Source organism: Euprymna scolopes, chromosome 30 (genome assembly GCF_053919585.1).
Source record: "Euprymna scolopes isolate OS-2025 chromosome 30, ASM5391958v1, whole genome shotgun sequence".
Taxonomy (NCBI): Eukaryota; Metazoa; Mollusca; class Cephalopoda; order Sepiida; family Sepiolidae; genus Euprymna; species Euprymna scolopes.
The window spans coordinates 25,773,074-25,793,073 of record NC_136511.1 but is presented as its reverse complement, the minus strand read 5'-3'; positions in this window follow the sequence as shown (position 1 = coordinate 25,793,073).

Below are 20,000 nucleotides of genomic sequence, written 5' to 3'. Positions count from 1 at the left end.
AGTGGGGGCAAGCTGGCCGGTTTCGATCTCACGTTTCGTTTGGGGGAAAATAGATTTATTGATTGATATAGTAATTAAATGAATGTTTTTTTTTCGTTTCGAAACAGCTGCTGCCAATAATTGTTAAAGTCAACGTTCTTAAGGAATAAATCAGGGGAGGGAGGGCAATAGCCATGGATATATCTAAGGCTTTTGACAGCGTATGGCACGATGGTCTTCTGATGAAAATAAAATCCTATGGTCTTACTGGACGAATGCTTAGCATAATTACACCCTTCTTCAATGAGAGAAGAATCAAGGCTGTCATTGATGGGTGCACACCCAAAAAGTGTTATATAAATACCGGTGGTCCACAGGGATCGATACTTGGACCTTTGTTATTTCTGATATTCATAAATGGCACCTGATAAAATTGTCTCTGAGATGGGTATATTTGCCGGCGACACCACACTCTATAGCAGGCAGTTCTGGGAAAAGAAATGAGCACATATCTAAGGTAATGGTCGAAACCCTAGAGGAAGATCTTAAGTCTGTATGTATGGGATAAAAAATGGATTCAACGGTACCAAGAAAAAGCTCGTTCTTTTTAATAATTACATAAAATCTTACCAACCACCATTAGCTATGGCTAGAGATAATTTATCTGAGAGCACTTCGTTCATGCTCCTCGGCTTTAAGTTCACAGGAAACATGATTGGAATAGATATATCGACATTTTTTGTTAAGCCTGCTGCAAAGTAGGTGGACTCTCTCTATCGTGCTAGAAAGTTACTTACGCCTGAAAGTATCCTGTACCTCTTCAAAGCCACCATTCGGCTGGTGCATCTGCTACAAGTCTCTCGCTTCTGGACAGGGTACAAAAGAGAGTTTCAAACCTTATAGGTCCCACACTGTCATCTAAACTTCAACCCCTGTCCCAGCGACGTAATGTTGCATCCCTCTGCCTGTTTTATAAGTATTGTTATGGTGGATACTCTGACGAACTACAAGTACTTACACTCCTCCACAAAAAAGCCCCGACAAACCCGACAAGCTGCGAAGGCCCACCCGTATACAGTTGTGATCGCTAGATGTAAGAAAGCCGGTTACTCTAATAGCTTCTTCCCCAGGCCTGCAGGAATTGGCTTCTCTTCCAGTTTCCTGCTTCCCAAACTGTACTGACATGCAGTAGTTCAAGTGTAATGTGAAAATACATCTTGCTGCTAAACTCCCTACATAGAACCCCTGCAACTTAGGTCCTTATTTAAGTTACAACATGCTCATCAAAGTATTCTTATGTGCATCTATATAAATAACACTTGTAAACGTGTTTTTTTTTTTTTTTAAGTTTTTATTTCCATAATTTGTGGAGCAGGCGCGAACGCAGATCCCAAAATTTTAATGAACCACCGTTCTTCAGGATCAAACATGCACATTCCTGTGTCTCGATACATCCTCTATCATTATATGTAATTTTTTTGTTTTAAATAGTCAACCATATAGGAGCCTATTCGTGACCAGCTATAAGCTCTTATTGTTATTGATATATATCTATATGAATGGATTGCACGTATTTTTTATGGGGCATATTTATTTATATTAAGAAATACTATTTTACATGTGCAAAAGTATGCACTGACATAACCTTTAATATATATATATATATATATATATATATTTATATATATATATATATATATATATATATATATATATATATATATATATATATATATATATATAAAATAAAAATTACAATTTAAAAATTCCGCGGATTAAGGACTATCCACTTATTAAGTATTTCCTTTTCAGATTACATATATTTGTATCTCTTTTTCAAAGTGTACTTTTGCATGTTTTATTAACTATTTGCTCTCGGCCCTGTCGGTGGGCATTTTAATATGGCTACTGCCCCCCCTGCAAAGGATAAAAGTCCCCCAATGTGGGTCCTAGATATGCCCTTAAACTATATCCATTGGTGAGGTTCCAGCTTGTGGGTGTTGGGGAGTGTGGAGCCACCCTTTAATTACCATTGCTCCCAGGTCCACTCTGATCCGGATTGGTAGTACCTGTTAGGGTGTTGGTTGAATAGAAACAGAAGTGAAAACAACAAATATATTCTATTAAAAAAAGTTCTTCAAAATCTTTGGATTCGGCATTAAATAACCCGAAAAGGGTTGATATGCCGTAATACAAAAACAGCCAACCAACTATTTGCTCTCTCATATATATATATATATATATATATATGTATATATATGTATATATATATATCTATATATATGTATGTATATATATGTATATATGTGTATATATATGTATATATATATATATATATATATACATATATATATATATATATATATATATATCTATTATCTAGCATGCTTTGAATCGATCTGTCACGCTTACCATTGTAAAAGGAAATGTTTCCGAAATTACTAATGGAATTTGTCGCAGACATAATAAGTAAGACATTTTACCAATACAACTGAATAAATATATGTATATATAAAATATATGCATGCACTTATTGATTTGTAAATCGATAGTTTTTCTCGTCTTCTCTTACCAACAACGACTATATTTCATTCCTCGCATTATGGCAGCATTCTAAATCTTTACTACATACCTAACCTCCGCAATGCTTCAAGCAAACTACATATCAATCCTATATATATATATATATATATATATATATATATATATATATATATATATATTATATATATATGTATTTATATATATATATATATATATAGTGCAATTTATAGTTAATTCATATTCAATTTTATTTTTCTTTAATTCCTTAACCCATACTGCTAAAGTGGTTGAGTTTTTCTTAGTTTCCATTTATATTTTTACTCTATCTCGCATGATGAGCTTTTTATCTGCTTGGGATCGTATAATAAATATGATTCTTTTGATTCTGTGTCTACATTATTATACAACCAGAAAACTTTCGACATTTTAATATATCATGTAATATATATATATATATATATATATATATATATATATATATATATATAAATTTTAGCTCTTTGTTTAAATTTTATTTTTATTTAACTCAGATACGTTACACGATGATTTACTTCTTTGCGTGTTATTCGCATTTTGTTTTGTTTCTAATCCATGCATCTGGGATAATGTTAGGGAGCTCGTTTTAAAAAAATTAGTTTGTAGCCACAAATAAAAAGTAGCATTCTCTTCTTACTATATGAGAATAATTTCATATCCTTATTAAAGTATTGTTAAAAATAGCGAAATTGAATTATATACTATCGCTTCTTATAAGCGTGCAGTAAAAAAATCTACGAATAGAATAAAAATACCGATGATAAAAACCGAAACTTCCTTTAGTTAATGTAACAAAACCCTGACATTCTTGTATGAACAGAAGCTGCGGGCCACATATGCAAATGACCTAGTTAGTGTGCGAAATGACGTCACAGCAAAGAAAGAGAAGAAAAAGAGAAAAAAGACTAATGGAACGCAAGCGACGGGAACACAAGTGGGCGGCAAAGGATTGGATGCTTGTATGAAATGGATGGGTTGTCAGTTGGTGACGTGAACGACTTTAAAGCACGTGATGCACGCGACATAGTAGGAGATTTTAAAACAATATAAAATGCGTCATTGGCAAGTACCTGTAATAAATGCTTTTATTTAAACTGAACAATTCGGTTGGAAAGTCTTCGTTTCCTTTTTTGGTCCTGCGTTATATATCCACTATCAAATTTTTATCGATTGATTTAATTTAAAGATTCTAGCCGTCTCTTTAAGTGTAATTGCTTGGATCTCTTTTACACTTGGTTCACCGGTTACATTTGCCAGGTAGCTTTTGAATTCTTTTTCACAAGTTGCACCTATAATTACTGGAATGATCGAGACCTTCCTAAAATTCCAGTTTCTTTTACTGTCGTATATAAGACCGTGCTATTTCGTTATCTTTTTTCCCCTCTCTGCTCTGTTAATATAATGCACATTCTTTGTACTTTTATGACAAGGACGACATATTGGTTTTCTTCACATATTGAAGCAGGTTCAAAAACACCTATTTGACTCTCCCTAACAAAACAAAGATAAGCTAATAAACGCGCATTTGTAGTGTCTACCGAATCTACACACATTTTTACGGCGTCGTCTGAAACACAAACGTCTACTGAATTTTATCAGCTGAATCTGACTTTTGGTTGTTATAAATTGCCAATAAAATCCGTATACGGAAGTCGTTCCAAAAATAAAGAACTTAACTTTAACTTAAAATGTAACGACACTGTTTAAAAAGTTTAGCGATAACTTAACAAGTCACATCCTTTCCAGCTGACTACAATATGACCGTCTTCAAGTCCAATGTAGACAAGTTCCTGATTAGCCGTTCCCTTAAGTAATCCAATTTACCAAATTTACACTTCTAACGGTTACTATGATATGGTCATGTTGACCACCGTACACTCTTTAACACTTATCCTCGAGTGGAATCTGGGTCTTGATAAGTGGTGATTCCTTTGTAAAAAAAATTACGTTAATTCTGTTAGTAAGGAAAAGATAATGCTGATGACGGATCGATGAGAGACGTCACAGATGGTCACACGACGCTTTTTCCTACAATGGCGTTGTAACATCTGTTAGATTGATGGAAAGAGATTTTTGAAATCGGTTGACATTTGTTAGTTTTAGTGTAATGTTTGTGTTTATTCACTGCAAGCAAACAATAGCAATTAGATACACTTCGTTGGGTGGATTTGTCTTTTTTAGGTCTTATCAATTCTTATGGGGTCATTTATCGTCGAAACACAATTAACTATTGTATATAATTTATTGATTGATTGGGTGTGTCGGTATTAATATTTTATGTATGTTGAAAGAAGATACGTTTTCTATTTTACGACACAGGGTAAACTTTACTATCAGCGACGTTTTCTTTTACACAGTGATCACCACTTATCAAGGACCGGAAGCCACTCAGGGATAAGGGTTATCGCAAGTACATTACGTTAGTGTGGAGATTTGATGAAGTGTTTATTTAAGGGGGCGGTTCATTAGGAATTTGTTAACGTTGGACTTGAACATATCCACGTTGTAGTCTGGTGGGAAGCAGGCAGGCGGGACAGAGTTCCACAGGCGTGCAGTTCTAAGAAAGAAGCTTTGTTCATGGAATCCGCGTTTTGATTTAGGCACAGATATAGAGTGGGGGAAATTTTTCACAGTGGATTCAGCTAGTCGGGTGTTTTTCGTGAAAGATTGGCGAGGGGGGGGGCAAGAGATGTGAGTTCAGAAGATTTTAAAAAAAAATGCAGACGGGGATTTTTTTTAAAACTAGGGTGCTTGTACATAATTTGAACCAGACGTAACTAACCGTTCACTCGGCTTTACTCAGAACATGCCACCATCAGCTCGGTTTGACTAACGTAAGACGTCAACCAACAGGTCAATACGCGCAACGGAGCAGACAATCTTTGGGGAACATATTAGAGATTTTTTTTTTTTTTTAATAAACGGACCATCCCGAAGATTTTTGGGGAAAATATTAGGAAATAAATCAATGGGACCAGCCGAGAACTTCTTGACAGTTATCTTTTGGACGCGTAGAAAAAGAAATATAATAATTGTATTTTGCTACATCTTAAACTATATATCGAAAAGCTACACGGTTGGGCTAGCGAACTTTCTTCCAGATCTGCTGTCTCTTCTCACCACACTAAAATCTACCTAATCCTAAGGGAATACCCCGGCTATGTCAATTTAATTTGTTAAAATTGTTTTTTATAAAAATATATATATATATATGCATTTATATATATATATATATATATATATATATGCATATGCATATTTTGTCCGTGTGTGTGTGTGTGTGTATTAATATATGTATCAGGTCTACCTTCTAAATCGTTTACAGGGAATATGAACTGGAATAGATACATTGTGAGCATTGCCAAGGCTGCTGCAAGGAAGGTTGGCTCCATCTACCGTGCTAGAAAACTACTTCCGCCTGCCAGTATCCTATACCTCTATAAGGCAACCATTCGCCCATGTATGGAGTACTGTTGTCACATCTGGGCTGGTGCATCTGCTGCTTGTCTCTCGCTCCTGGACAGGGTTCAAAAAAGAGTCGCAAACCTGATAGGTCCTGAACTGTCATCTGGGCTTCAACCTCTGTCCCATCGACGAGATGTTGCATCCCTCTGCCTGTTCTACAAATACTTTAATGGTGAATGCTCTGACGAACTGCAAACACTTGTACCTCCCCGACGTAACTACCCCCGACAAACCCGACAAGCTACTAAGTCTCATCCCTTTACAGTGGAGATCCCTAGGTGCAAGAAAGCCTTTTACTCCAATAGTTTCTTCCCCAGAACTGCGGGTCTTTGGAACTCCCTTCCGGGATTCTGCTTTCCCAACTGCAATGATATGCAGAAGTTCAAGTGTAATGTTAACAAACATCTTTCTACTCTTCTCCCTTCATAATGACCCGCTAATTAATTCCCTAATAGTAGCCCCCTGCTTCAAAGTGGCACTGTGCCTTGTTTGGGGTGAAAATTGAATTGAAAAAAAAAAAAAAAAATCATATTGTTGGCTCTTTCCTTTGTATCTATTTATATGTTCGTAATATGATTTCATGTCTAAGTTTACGTAATGTATCATGTGGTTGTTTTATTGTCTATACACCTCGTTGTCTATGCGTATGCAACTGTGTGGTCATTTTTTCTGCTTATATTTATTTTTTTAGATTATATATATAGCCATCATGTTTATCTTTATAACAAATGATTTTTTTCTTACTATCAATTAGTTTCATGTGTAAATCTCCTCCCTTACTCCAAATTTCATATATTTATCAATAGCAGCTTGGATGTGAACGAAAAGTTTGTTAATGTGTATTAGGCGTTCGTGTCCTTTTATAAAAGTTAGAAGGAACATGGCAGTAGCTAAGTAGTTAACGACGACACGGACTGTAAATCTAGGTGTTCTAAGTTCTAATCCAGTCCGTCCCGCAGAAACACTTTCATCAAATCGACACTGTACATTGTGCCGGTCATTTGGAAAATATTTCCTTTGTTTATCTGTAACGGATTGACCCGTAAGACGTCTCAAAATTTATAATCTACATGCAGGTTAACGTCTTAGATAAAGGATTAAAAGCTGCATCGTCCTGTTTCCTCTGACAGATGTTTTTATTGTCTGTCGCCTGATGTAACCCCAACAGGTAATACCGATTTGTCCACAAAAGCTGTTTTTGCCAGGTAAACATCCCCTCATTTTGGATTAGCTAAACTCTCACATTTAATCTATGGTGTGTTTTTCAATATTTGAAAGCGAGGCTTGTAAATTCAATACCAGTTGCCTTTTGACCCAATCAGCGAGAGGAAGGCGCCGTTATATTCATGCGCTGAAGTGATGTATTAACTCTAACCCTATGATCACGAACGTTGTATTCGAAAAATCAGAACATAAATGTGCATGTACGTTGCATGCCCGGAAACAGCAACCGGATACAAATAGATGTGTGGTTAAACTTCCACAAAACCATTATTTAATAATATCTAATCATGTTCGAATTGAAAGTTTAGTTTTCAGAATGATTACTATATCGTTAAAATTGCTCAAGAAACAAACAAAACAAAAATCAGCAAGTTAAAGAAATTAAAAAAGAGAGAATAGAAAGTACTAATAGGGTAACTTTATTAAATTTTATAAAACTACTATAGTTGACATATTCTTATTAAACAGGACTGACATCATCGTGAAATTCACCGATACACTTTTTTTATGTATTTAGCATTTTCTTTTCTCTCTCACTTTAAATATCAACTGCTATTTCCTTTTGTCTGTAAGGCGTATATTATAAATAGCGTGTTATTTGATCGACTATGGTTCTGTGCGAAATACAGTTCCAAAGGGGAGCTCAATAGAATTGTATAGGCTCGAAAAAAGAGTCTTCACTTTAATCCATCCCACTTCCCCACCTAAGTTTACAACCTTGTCCAATCACTGCAATGTTGCATCTCTGTGGCTGTTTTACAAGTGTTTTAATAGAATATGCTCAGATAAACTCACCATACTTTTGTCCCCTTCGACGTGCATAGCATCGACGTATCGGTTTTGCAAAAATAACATACCCCATTCACTGGTGAGGCCCCTAAATGGCTAAAAGCTTTCTACTCTAATAGTTTCTTCCTTCAGACAGTAAGACTTTGACCTTCTTTTCATGGAAGTTTTTTTCCTGACAGTACAGATATGTAGAAGTTTAATGTAAAGTAAACAAACATCCCTTAAAACTTCAGATAGGTATCACAACGAGATAGGTATGATAAGTCTTGTATTTTTTCTTATCACGGCCCAGATACCACTGAGGGATAAGGGTTACCAGTGTTCAGTAGTCAATTGGACAATATAGTAATCGTTAGTAATGGAAATTCGCTAAATTTGCTAAATGGAACGACTCATCAAGAAGTTGTTTACGTTGGACTTGGAGACAATCAGATTATATTCAGCTCGAAAGCAGGAAAACGCGTGCATTTCTAAGAAGAAAAGCTTTGTTCATGGAATCTACGTTTAGCTTTAGGCACAGTAAAGAGTGAGGGGAATTATTGCTAGTATTTTCAGCTATACAATTGTTCCTTGTGAATGTTTGGCAAGACAGGACCTTAGGTTTAAGCTCAGTCAAGCACTTCCCATGAAAAATAACGATACACCTGATGCCGTAGAGACTCAACGCCTCTATCCACTGCGCCATGTGCGATGAAGATTTTATTTTCTGTTGTTATAAATAGAACTTTGTATTCTTATCAATAATTAATGAAGATAAGTTAGAAAACTCAGCATTTCTATCCCGTCACGATTAATCATCTGAAGAAGCCAGAGGATAAAGTAGCCGAAAGGCGATGAAAAAATAACAACTATGAAGACAAGGATAACAGTGTGCAAATAAATAAATACATGAATTACCCATATCACAATACTAAAAAGTCACAAAAATAATATATAGAAATTCATTATGTTCGTCCAAAAATTCGTTTATTTATTATATAAGCAAACAATCGTTTTGGTAGAAAATGGATACGTATACTGTGAAGTCCCGTTTCAAAAGAATTTCAAATATGATAAAAACAAACAAACAAACAAAAATTAATGTCGTTTTCACGTGTCAAATCGTACGTTATAGGGTAGGTAACGATTGCGCCGGAATTAGCATATTGTTATACTAAAATTTGAAATACCCTGTTCAGCTATATCTCAAACTGAAATATGATTTTTAGAATGTGATATGCTTAATTTAGAAGTCTAGATTTTTTCGGTCTGTCACAGTTAATTCTAAAAGTATATTTTGTAGGTCTGGTAGACTTTATATTTTTAATAGCATGCCCTTTGGTCTGTCATAATTATATTTACAGTAAAAGTTTGTTGGTCTGCCGCGCATATGTTTTAAAGATTTTTCTATTAAATCAGTAACCCTGACATTTCATCATATCGCATGAATCCAAAGACCCTACTGTTGACATTAGTTTCCCCGATATTTTCCCAATCAGAATTCTTTATAGAAAGGCATCGAGTACTTAAAGGAAGTAACACGTGAAGATGGCCAACATCATAAGTGAACATTATTTTATGCAACGAACTGGATTCGAACTCTGAAACGTTGAGGTTGTTAGGCCATATTGTTAACCTCTTAAAAACACTATCTTTCATCTCATTTATATTTGACGTAGTATTTTTTTTTTGTCTAGCTTATTCTCGAGCCATATTATCCTTGATCTGTCATGAAGATGGTAAAAATAGCATTCTCCTAGCCTGTTCCGCTTTTTTTAAAGAAAGAAACGCCCAAGAACATCGGTTCTACTTTCTTTCATTTTAACAGTCTTTACGCGGCTTTGTGTAATATGCTAACGCAATTGTGTTTAATGTGTTCAAACAATTTGCTTAATGTAATTCTCTACTAAAAAAAAAAAAACTATTTAAAAGCTTGTTGTGTTCATCAAATTAACATCGTGCTCTCTGAATGGTCTTGTGTTAACTAAATTTACCGGCAATTGCGCTGAAACCTATCTCCCATTCGCCGAAATCCAAACACGCGGAATAAAATCATTCTAACGTCATAAAACGAGCTAATCGAATTTTAAAGGGTAGTAGTTAATCAAATTAACCCGGTTGTCAGGTTAACTTTCATTTGTAATGCTAGTAAAGAAAATTAATAAAATAAAATTATTAAGTTGTAATATTGAAATGAAAATTACGTTGATCCCCCCCCCCCAAAAAAAAAGCGTCGAGGATTTTTAAAAAAGGAAAAAAACAAAAAAAACAAAAAAAAACAAAAAAAAAAAAGGAGAAAAATTCTAAAATACAACAGGTTTCGTTTGGTCGAAATGCTGCATAAGCAGATACCCCAGATCTGAAGTAAAACCATAAATGTGTCTACAAAACGTGATCAAATGTCACGTGCGAGGTCTTCGTGTAACAGAAAACAAAATAATCGGCCACAAGTCTATGCAAGTCCCTGAAGATGATATCAAAGCGAGGACAAATTTTTGGACGCCACAGCGCTGGTTAGCGAATGACCACATTTTTGCAAAACAAAACTGGTGAGACCATCTACCGCTCCAGAAGATATCTAACGATTACCGCGATATTATCCCATTGATTATTGTACACGCAATAACCCTTTTCTCTGAGTGGCTTCCGGGCCTTCATAAGTTGTGAGTTCCATGTAAAAAAAACAAAACAAAAACCAATGAAGATCGGAATGTCGTCGTCAGCTTGGCCAAAGAAAAAGAGATACAAACGATGGGAGACTGAGTCGACACAAGTACAGAAACTAGTGCTAACAAAAGAATATTCTGCACACCACGGCCGCTAATAACCTCACGCTGGCATTAGATTTGTAAATTCTTCATTGAAAAGTAAAAGCTTATATTTACAAAAATAAACGATACGTTTTTAGAACCAGCTGCGTGTGTTTTTCTATTCTCACCAACGAGTGTTTGAGTAAAAGAAATAAGAAAAATTGTTATTTTTATATTAAATAGATTAAACACAACTGGGTCCGGAATTACAATAATATATTTTCGACAAGCGCCGGTCTGCTTATGATCGTACCCAGATTGTTCATGAACCCACCCGTGTGCCCGACACTGACGGCCAGTATGCGAGTCTTCTAGACATTTTCTAACAACTTGCCCTGAACAATGTGCAGTTTCCGTTCTGTCAGTAACGCGATTCCTTTGGATTTTTACTTGTGGATGCGGAACTTTAACCAACTTTTCTTGGATTTTACCGTTATTAGATTTTCTACTCTTCATCCGACCATCCATTCACGTGGCATCATTTTTCTTGTTCCCTATTCCCTCTGGCTCACCATTTTTTACCAAGTAAGGTCTTATTTGTAGTTAACTAAATACTTTGCAAGCAAAGTCTGATTGCGTATTTTGCTAATTCTGATGAGAAGAAAATTATTTCTTTCGAAAACCTGCGTAATAATGGGCAATCCACTTAAATTGTATTTCCTTTTTGAAAATTAAATGTTTTTAACTCTCTATATGTATATATATATATATATATATATATACATATATATATATGTATATATGTATATATATCTGTGTGTATATATGTATATATGTGTGTATATATATGTATGTATAATTATATATGTGTGTATATATATGTATATATATATGTATATATGTGTAAACACACACACACACACACACACACACACACACACATATATATATATATATATATATATATATATATATATATATATATATATATATATATATATACTAAGTTTTGGTTTTGGTTTTGGTTTCGGTTTCCATTCAATATACTGCAACCAACTCATATGAATATTTTTTCTTGAAATAGCAACTTTATAATATCTAAAAATCGATAGAACATTAACTCTATTATAATAATAATAATAATAATAATAATAATAATAATAATAATAATAATAATAATAATATATAGTAACTTTGCAAAAATTAAAATATCATGTTTAATATGTTCTCATAAGTTTTGGTTTCGATTCAAATCCACGCTAATGCATTCAAGTCACATGCCTATTTTTTAAAAATCATTATTTTTTTTTTATTTTGGAAATCATGTCATGATTTCTGTAAATACGTGGAAATGAAAGGAAGAAATATGATCAATAGATCTACAAAATATCGTAATAGATCTAGAAAAGCGAAAATAATAGCAATGAGGAAAAAATTGGTAAACAATGCCAATAGCGAACCCCCTTCTCTACAATACCAAAGGTAAAGCCAGATTAAATTCCATCGCACACAACGCCGCTAGGAGCGAGAACCCTATCACCCCCTTCAACGCTACGACAACCTTTTCGCTCACCCTTTCTCTGTCCATAAAAAAAAATAAAATAAAATAACAAGAGCGAGAGACAGCAGCAGCAGCAGGCAGGAAGGCAAGAAGAATAAAAAGAAGAAGAAGAAGAAGAAGAAGGAGAAGGAGAAGAAGAAGAAAAGTATTTAAATGGAAAAAATAACCCGGTCTTTTTGGATTGAAATCGCGTCGAGATGAGATACGAAATGTATCTCTTCGTCATCGCCAAAAGTTACATGGAGACCACTATCGCTCGACCAGTCTGCAGGAGAACAATTAAAGAGAAATGGACACAACCTTTTTTAAACTGGGCGAGGAAATTAAATTCCAAATCGCTTAAAAACCACAAGAAGTCTTCGAATGAAATTGTTACCCACAAGGAACGATATTAAAATTATGCAGAGCGCGAAATTCTCGCGTTGACACAGACGGCACCTATGGCGACACATTCGCATTTAAAGTTTTATAAAAATCAATATTGGCCATTGGATGCTATTTATCCGCAGATAAGACGCCTATTATAATACCCAACCTCCTAATGTACGACCTCCACATCCACCCCTGCCCATTTTGGAACTGTCATCTTATGACGTCATTCATGTCATTTTTCGGGGGGGGGCTTTATTTCTAGTATTATCTTTTGATTGTTAGTTTTCTCGTTATGCTTGGTGGACGTCACCCTGGCCAATTGAGGTGTTCAGCAAGTTGCAAATATGTGTTAAATTAGAATACCTAATATATATACTCCATGTGTTACGTCATAATTGCTTTGGTATTAACGCGTCCAAGGTCAAAAGATGATTAATAACGTTTTATAAAACTCGCTACTCTTTTATAGCTTTATTTTGTGTCATCGGTTTTTTTTTTCTTAATGAAAATAAGATCATAAGAAATAATGAAAATATAAAAATATAATTTAGCAGAATCTCTAAGATATTTTTTACAAGTACCAAGGATGCAATTGCCTGGGTGTGTGTCTGTGTGTGTGTGTCTCTGTGTACATTTCCCTACCAAACTACTCTGTAAGTTTTTAGTCTACAGACTCCAGATTTGTAGAAAAGGGTATTGAGTGTTGGGAAAATCTTTTTAATAGGTTTTCTGTCAGAAATTTAGCTGTCACAGTGATAAATGTTCAACGATTAGACCTTTGAAAACTTTAAAAAACCCTCTGCCAATTTTGGGTCTAAACACATGTAATTTTATGTGTAGGTTTCTTGGACATGGGTAACATATTTTTAATTGGATTTGAGCTCAAATCAATAAATTTATATTTACTAGTAGTTCATCACGGTTTTGCTCGGGCCCTATGTACTATTCATAACTTTATGTGCATAGAATATATATATTAAAAAGTTTGACTCATGTCCAGGTAACCTGCATCTTAAATTTCAAGAGTGTAGACACTAAATTGGCGGAGGAGTTTGGTAGTAAGCAAAGGTAAACTTTTAAAAATTTAACCTCTTGCCAGCCAAATTTTCGCCCCAAAACTGAGTAAAACGCTTCTTGTACGTCTGAATATTCATTATGTAAAATTTACAAATATTTAAATCCAAAATACTTTACTCAAGGTCGCAAAGGTCAACTCTTTTATACTTTGACCTCTTTGCAGCAAACATTTCGGCATTTTTTTTAAAAGCTTGCCTGCTGTCTGAATTTAGTTTATATACAATTTCAAATGTTTAGAAAAGGAATTGGTCGAGTAATTTAGTAGAGATCGCACAGATAATATTTTTTTTTTACTTTGACGCTTTACATTTATTCTTTTGGAGTCAAATCTAATTAAAATTTTGATCCATGTCCAAGTCACCTAGATCGAGAATTACAAGTGTTTAGCCCGAAAACTGACGAATGATTTTGGTAGAATTTCCAATGATGAAATTGTGTAACTTTGATCCATTGACAGCCAAATTTCTGGCCGAAAACCAGATTCCAATACTCTTTATGTCAAAAATTTCAATACTCATGTCAAATTTCAATACTACTTATGTCAAAAATTTCAATACTCATTATGTCAAATTTCAATACTACTTATGTCAACAATTTTAATACTACTTATGTCAAATTTCAATACTACTTATTGCAAATCTCGAGTCTTTGGATTGAAAATTGACAGTTATTTGGTAAGGAGATGTACACAGACACACACAGACACAAACACAATTTTATTCGTGTTTGTGTCTTTGTGGGTTCGTCTTTATGGACTCCTTAACAGCTAGCCTTATTTTAAGTCAAAGAGAATGATCTGAATTATATGAATTATGATTATATGACATTTGCACGCAAGGTCATTTATTTCAGGGAGTAATCCATTATCCAGAGCGTATTTTGGGTATATTTTATGCAGCTATAAAATGAGCCAACCATAGATATTTGTTTTCATAAGTTTGCATATGAATTGCAAACTATCTGATATTTTGTTAAAACACCTAGCCTTGATACAGGGGTGAGATAAGACTGTGGAAATATACTTGATTTTCTTATAATACAAATCCTTATTAAGGAAGCTAAATGTAATTACAGAGCAGTATAATGAATGAATGACAAAAGGATTTATTCCAGAGCTTATGATGTTCACCATCTTACATTTTATTCCTTTGATTTAGTTGACATTTACAATTCTTGACACTATCGTAAATGGCGTAATGTAAACAACTGATGAGATATTTCCAGCTTCTCTTTCACTTTTCGGATTTTAATCATGTCGAAACGCACTTTATTTCCTATTGTTGGATTGATTGTTGCTATTTTTAAGGGTAAAATAGATTCACTAATTGATATAATAATTAAGTGATTCATTTTGTGCTATGAAACTGAGACTTCCAAGAATTTTAAATATCAACAGCATAAAAGGAATACATTGTGAGATGGTCAACATCATGAACTTTGGAATATAGACGTACGTCATTCATTCACTACATTTATATATATATATATATATATATATATATATATATATATATATTCATTTTCCTTGGTTATAGGGGAGGAAACTACATAAAAATGTGTAAGTTTCTGAAAGTTACATTACTCTACGATGGTTTTCATTTTATGACAAATAACCAAAAAATTATTTCATTGCCAATAAAATATGTCCAAATTCGCCTACATGTGTATATATAGTGTCCTGGCAAGCCAGGTTTAGTTTTGTTGCTTTGGGATTAATTCTGCTTTATTTTTATTTTGCTTCGTTGTCTACTCTTGGTTTTTGCCAGGCCACTAATCGAAGAAGGTTGGAGAGATAGATAGAAATGGAGAGAGAGAGATAAATGTTCGTCTTCGAGAAGATTTTAATCTTAAATTTTACGATATTTTGTGCAATATAGCAAATAAATATAAATAGAAAGTAATACAGCATAACTGTTTACTGAAACCAAAAATCCTATAAGAAACTATAAAAAATGAATAAATAATTAATGAGAATTCGTTTATGAAAGAAAAATGCAAATTAGTTAACTTCCATATCGTCACTTGTATATCGATGACTGAGTTTGTTTTAACACTTTAAATAAAAAAATAATGTCAAAGAAAAAATGAGGTAACTCAAGATGAAATATATGAGGTTATTAATTAAAAGTTATGATTTTAACTTATCAACATAATGAAACAAATATAAGAAAGTGTAAAAAACAAAACAAAAATGATGGTGAAAATAACAATGACGATGGCCATTATAATATATTGAACTCAATATATAGTAATGATCTAAAACGTTTAAATAAAATGACTCGTCCGCCACCACCGACAATCAAAAAAAAAACTTTTAGCGTACGTTTTACTTTTTCCAACGACGTTAATGGCTATACTATGAAGACACGTTTGCTGCAAGGCTAAACATTAAAACGTGAACCAATAGCTATTACGTAACGCATGCATATTCGTAACGTTGTCGTTCTATCTTCACCTGGAAAATATCATTTTTCTCCAATTTTCAGACTTTTGCACTAATTTTCCCCTGTAAAAACCAAAATATAAAGTTTCGCATAGGTTCGAATAACCTATCTATGAAGTTTCGTATCTGCAGACTAAACATACTAGGAAGAGCTTATGAGGAAAGTGTTTTAAACAAAAATATATACGCATAAATCAATATATATATATATATATATATATATATATATATATATATATATATAAAGATTTTTGTGCCTACTATAAGCTTTTTACGCAAATATTACGCAAGTAAAAATAATGAATAATTGCTTCGTGAATATAATTACACGTAATAGTTTACTAACAAGCCGATAGCCATTAGTCGCGTGCTCTCGTGAAATGAATGAATGTGTGAATGTAGCATTGACATGAAATTCTTAAAGATACACTAAAATGACGGGAAATGGGCTGAAATAACTTAAATAAATAAAAAGTAAATGACTTAGAATGACTTTAATGAACTTAAGGGTGAATTTAACGACCTTAAGAATGATTTGAATGCTTAAAAAATAAATGGAATCCTTCAAAAAAACAACTTGAATGATCTGGAGAATGATTTGAATGGCTTTGAGACTGAGTGGTTGTGAAGTGGGTGATCATTTTACATTAAATTAATACAGAAAAGTGATACCCACTTTATATCACAATAAGTACAGCATGTAGTAAGACAGATACTACACTTTGATCTTGGCCAAGAAAAGCTTAAAAAGCTAACAACAGCATCTATTAACAACATACCTTTGATCTTAATTAAAAAGGGCAAGCACAAAAGTGTTACAGACAGACGGACAGACCGAAAGGCCGACGGACAGACCGCCGACGGAGTGATTTATAGAGTCGCTTGCACGCGACTTAAAATTGAATTTCAATACTTTTAATCTACTAAAAATCAAAACCAGGGATTATCATAAAGTAAATGATCTATATAATGTTTTCAAAGATAGAAATCATAAAATAAACATAGTAATATGTTTTTATAATGCAGGCAAAACAATTAAGGCAGAAAGTACTGGATAGAGTCGATTTACCAAGGTAGGGCCGGTCATTGTCGTTGGGGAGTTTTCGGTCTTTTCTATTGACTTGAGCAGGGTGTTGTTGTCGAAGTCTCTGATATATTTTATCCATTTGTTGGCAGTGCCTCTCTGCCGTAACAGTTTGGCTTGCATTCAAATAACTGTAATGAGTAAGACCGGTCGCAGAAGAGCAAACAGTCAGCATGACCTTCCTTTACTGTAATTCTGGCTTCGGGAAATATTGTAAAGCTACGTCGGCGTTTATCCACTTAGTTGAGCGTTGCCGGTTTTTAGAAAAAAAAACAAAAAAAAACAAGTAACAGCCCCGTGCAGAACCACGCTCTTCTTGTTGCATGAAGAAGGAAAATGCCACTTCATAATGGCGTTTTTTTTTGTTGTTATCGTGAAATTGGTGCGCTACCGATTTATCGAGTTTTTTTGTCTTTCCAAACGTTCTCAGGTGTTTGGAAATCGTCGTATACATTACGTAAATTCAGAAGCAAGATCTGGACAGTTGTGCGTTGATTGGATTCGGCTAAGGCTTTTAAATGATCGTTGTCAACGTCCGATGTCTGACAACTACGGTTATTATTTTTAAGACAATCCTAGCCGCTACCAAATTCCTTACACCACTACTGTGCCGTGCGTTCCGTAGTGGGAACTACGCAAGACGCTTTTTTTCCCCACCTGGTATTCAAATTACTGAAAAAAAATAATTCTGTTTAAATGATTGTAATTTCAGCGATTAAATAGAGGGGACATCCCTCTGAAAAATGGTATATAATGTAAAGATATTATAAAACAAAATTATTCAAATATACATCATTTGAAATAAAATTAGAAATTGTGCCAGAAATTTTGTCCTATCCTTATATTTGAGTTTTTCTCGCTCTGATATATATATATATATATATATATATATATATATATATATATATATATATATATATATATATATATATATATATATATATATATATGTATATATGTATATATAGATAGAGATATAGATATAGATAGATATATAGATAGATACTTAGATATATATAAATATATACATACATATATATATATATATATATATATAGTGTAAAATTTTGTTGACAATTCAAAGAGTTACGTTTCATTTTTGTAACCTTCATTTATTTCCTGGATTTTTTCATTACAGCTGTTTCATTGATGAGTAGGCAATTTTGCAATTTATGTTTCCATAAAAAATATCCTGTCCCCATCAACTCCTTTAGATGTTTATCCATTAGATTTTTACAAAAAAAAGTTATATTTTTTACATGCTGAACATCGTATTTGTGTAAAAAGATTTCCAAAGCCATACCTCCCCACTACCTCAATCTTTTGGTGTTATGTGAAGATAGTTTCCCGTTTTAACCCATAGTTTCGTATTTTTTCCTTTCTGAATTATCATATAATTTTATATAATTTCATTTTTATATTTATGCGTGTTTATTTTAATGTTTTTTTTTTTGCTTGGTGTTTGAATTCGTATTATTACCCAATCTTTCTGTTTAGAAGGGAGATCACTCTCATGGTATCATTTTTATATCTAGGATTACCTCTCTTGAATTTTTTCTTTCCTTACATTTTACGTTTCGTTTTTACTTTTCTTTCTAATCTGCTTCGTGAGATTAAATATCTGTTTCTGTGCAAACCCCCATTGATTACATCTAGTCATTTGTTTAAAAAATATTCTTTTGATATGATTATATGGTAAGATTCTAATACACATAGTTTGCATCTTTTCTATTTACTAGGTTTATATATTTCCCCTTTACTAATTATTGACCATCATAATTTATATTCAGTTTTATTTTTCTTTAGTTCCTTAATCCATACTGCTAGAGTGGTCGAATTTTTTCCGGTTGTTTTGTTATTGCTATTGGTTCTGTTTCTATTTTCGTTATAGTAATTGTAATTGCTACTATTGATTTGATCCTTTCTACTATTGTTTTCATTTTTATCCACATTGTTGTTGTTTTGGTTATTTGTAGTGTTCTTTTCTTTCTGATTTTCATTTTTAAACGATGCTAAGTGATTGCGATACCTGTCCTTAAAGCAAGTTCCGCTGCTCCCCAGACATACTTTGGTTTCATTATTTGTTATAACGTCACATTTGTATACAACGTTTTACATTAAATAGTTACCCCCCATTGGCCATTCTTTTACATTGTTAACTTCATTTTCTGTCCTATCTCTGTGTTGCAATAGTGTGTTTAATTTTTTGCTATTTGAGCCAGTTATGGTATATGTTAAGTCAGCAGACGTTGAGGAGGATAGCTTAACAGTGTGTTAATTATTTATCTTACTTAGTTTACAATCTTGCGGGAAATATTTGTCCATAATTTGGTAAAAATTCCCTTGGGATGTTATTTTTTAAATGGTGGCTGAACGGTGAATTAAACCACGTCTGGCTTTTCCTTCTATTTTCTTTTTAACTTCTCTTTCAGTTTTATTATGGTCTATCTTTTATTTTTATTTTTTGTGTTTATTGTTTTATTTTTTCATTTGATTGTGCTCTTATTTCCTTTTTTATATTTCCTCATCGACATGTTGTAAGTTATTACATTTGAATTGTTTATTGTGCTTTCTGTACCTATGCTATTGTTTTGAGTTTGAAGAAAAAAAACAGCAAAAGCAAAGGAAAAAGTCCAGGAAATGAATGATGGTTATAAAAAAAAGTAAGTCTTTGATATTTTAACAAAATTTTACACT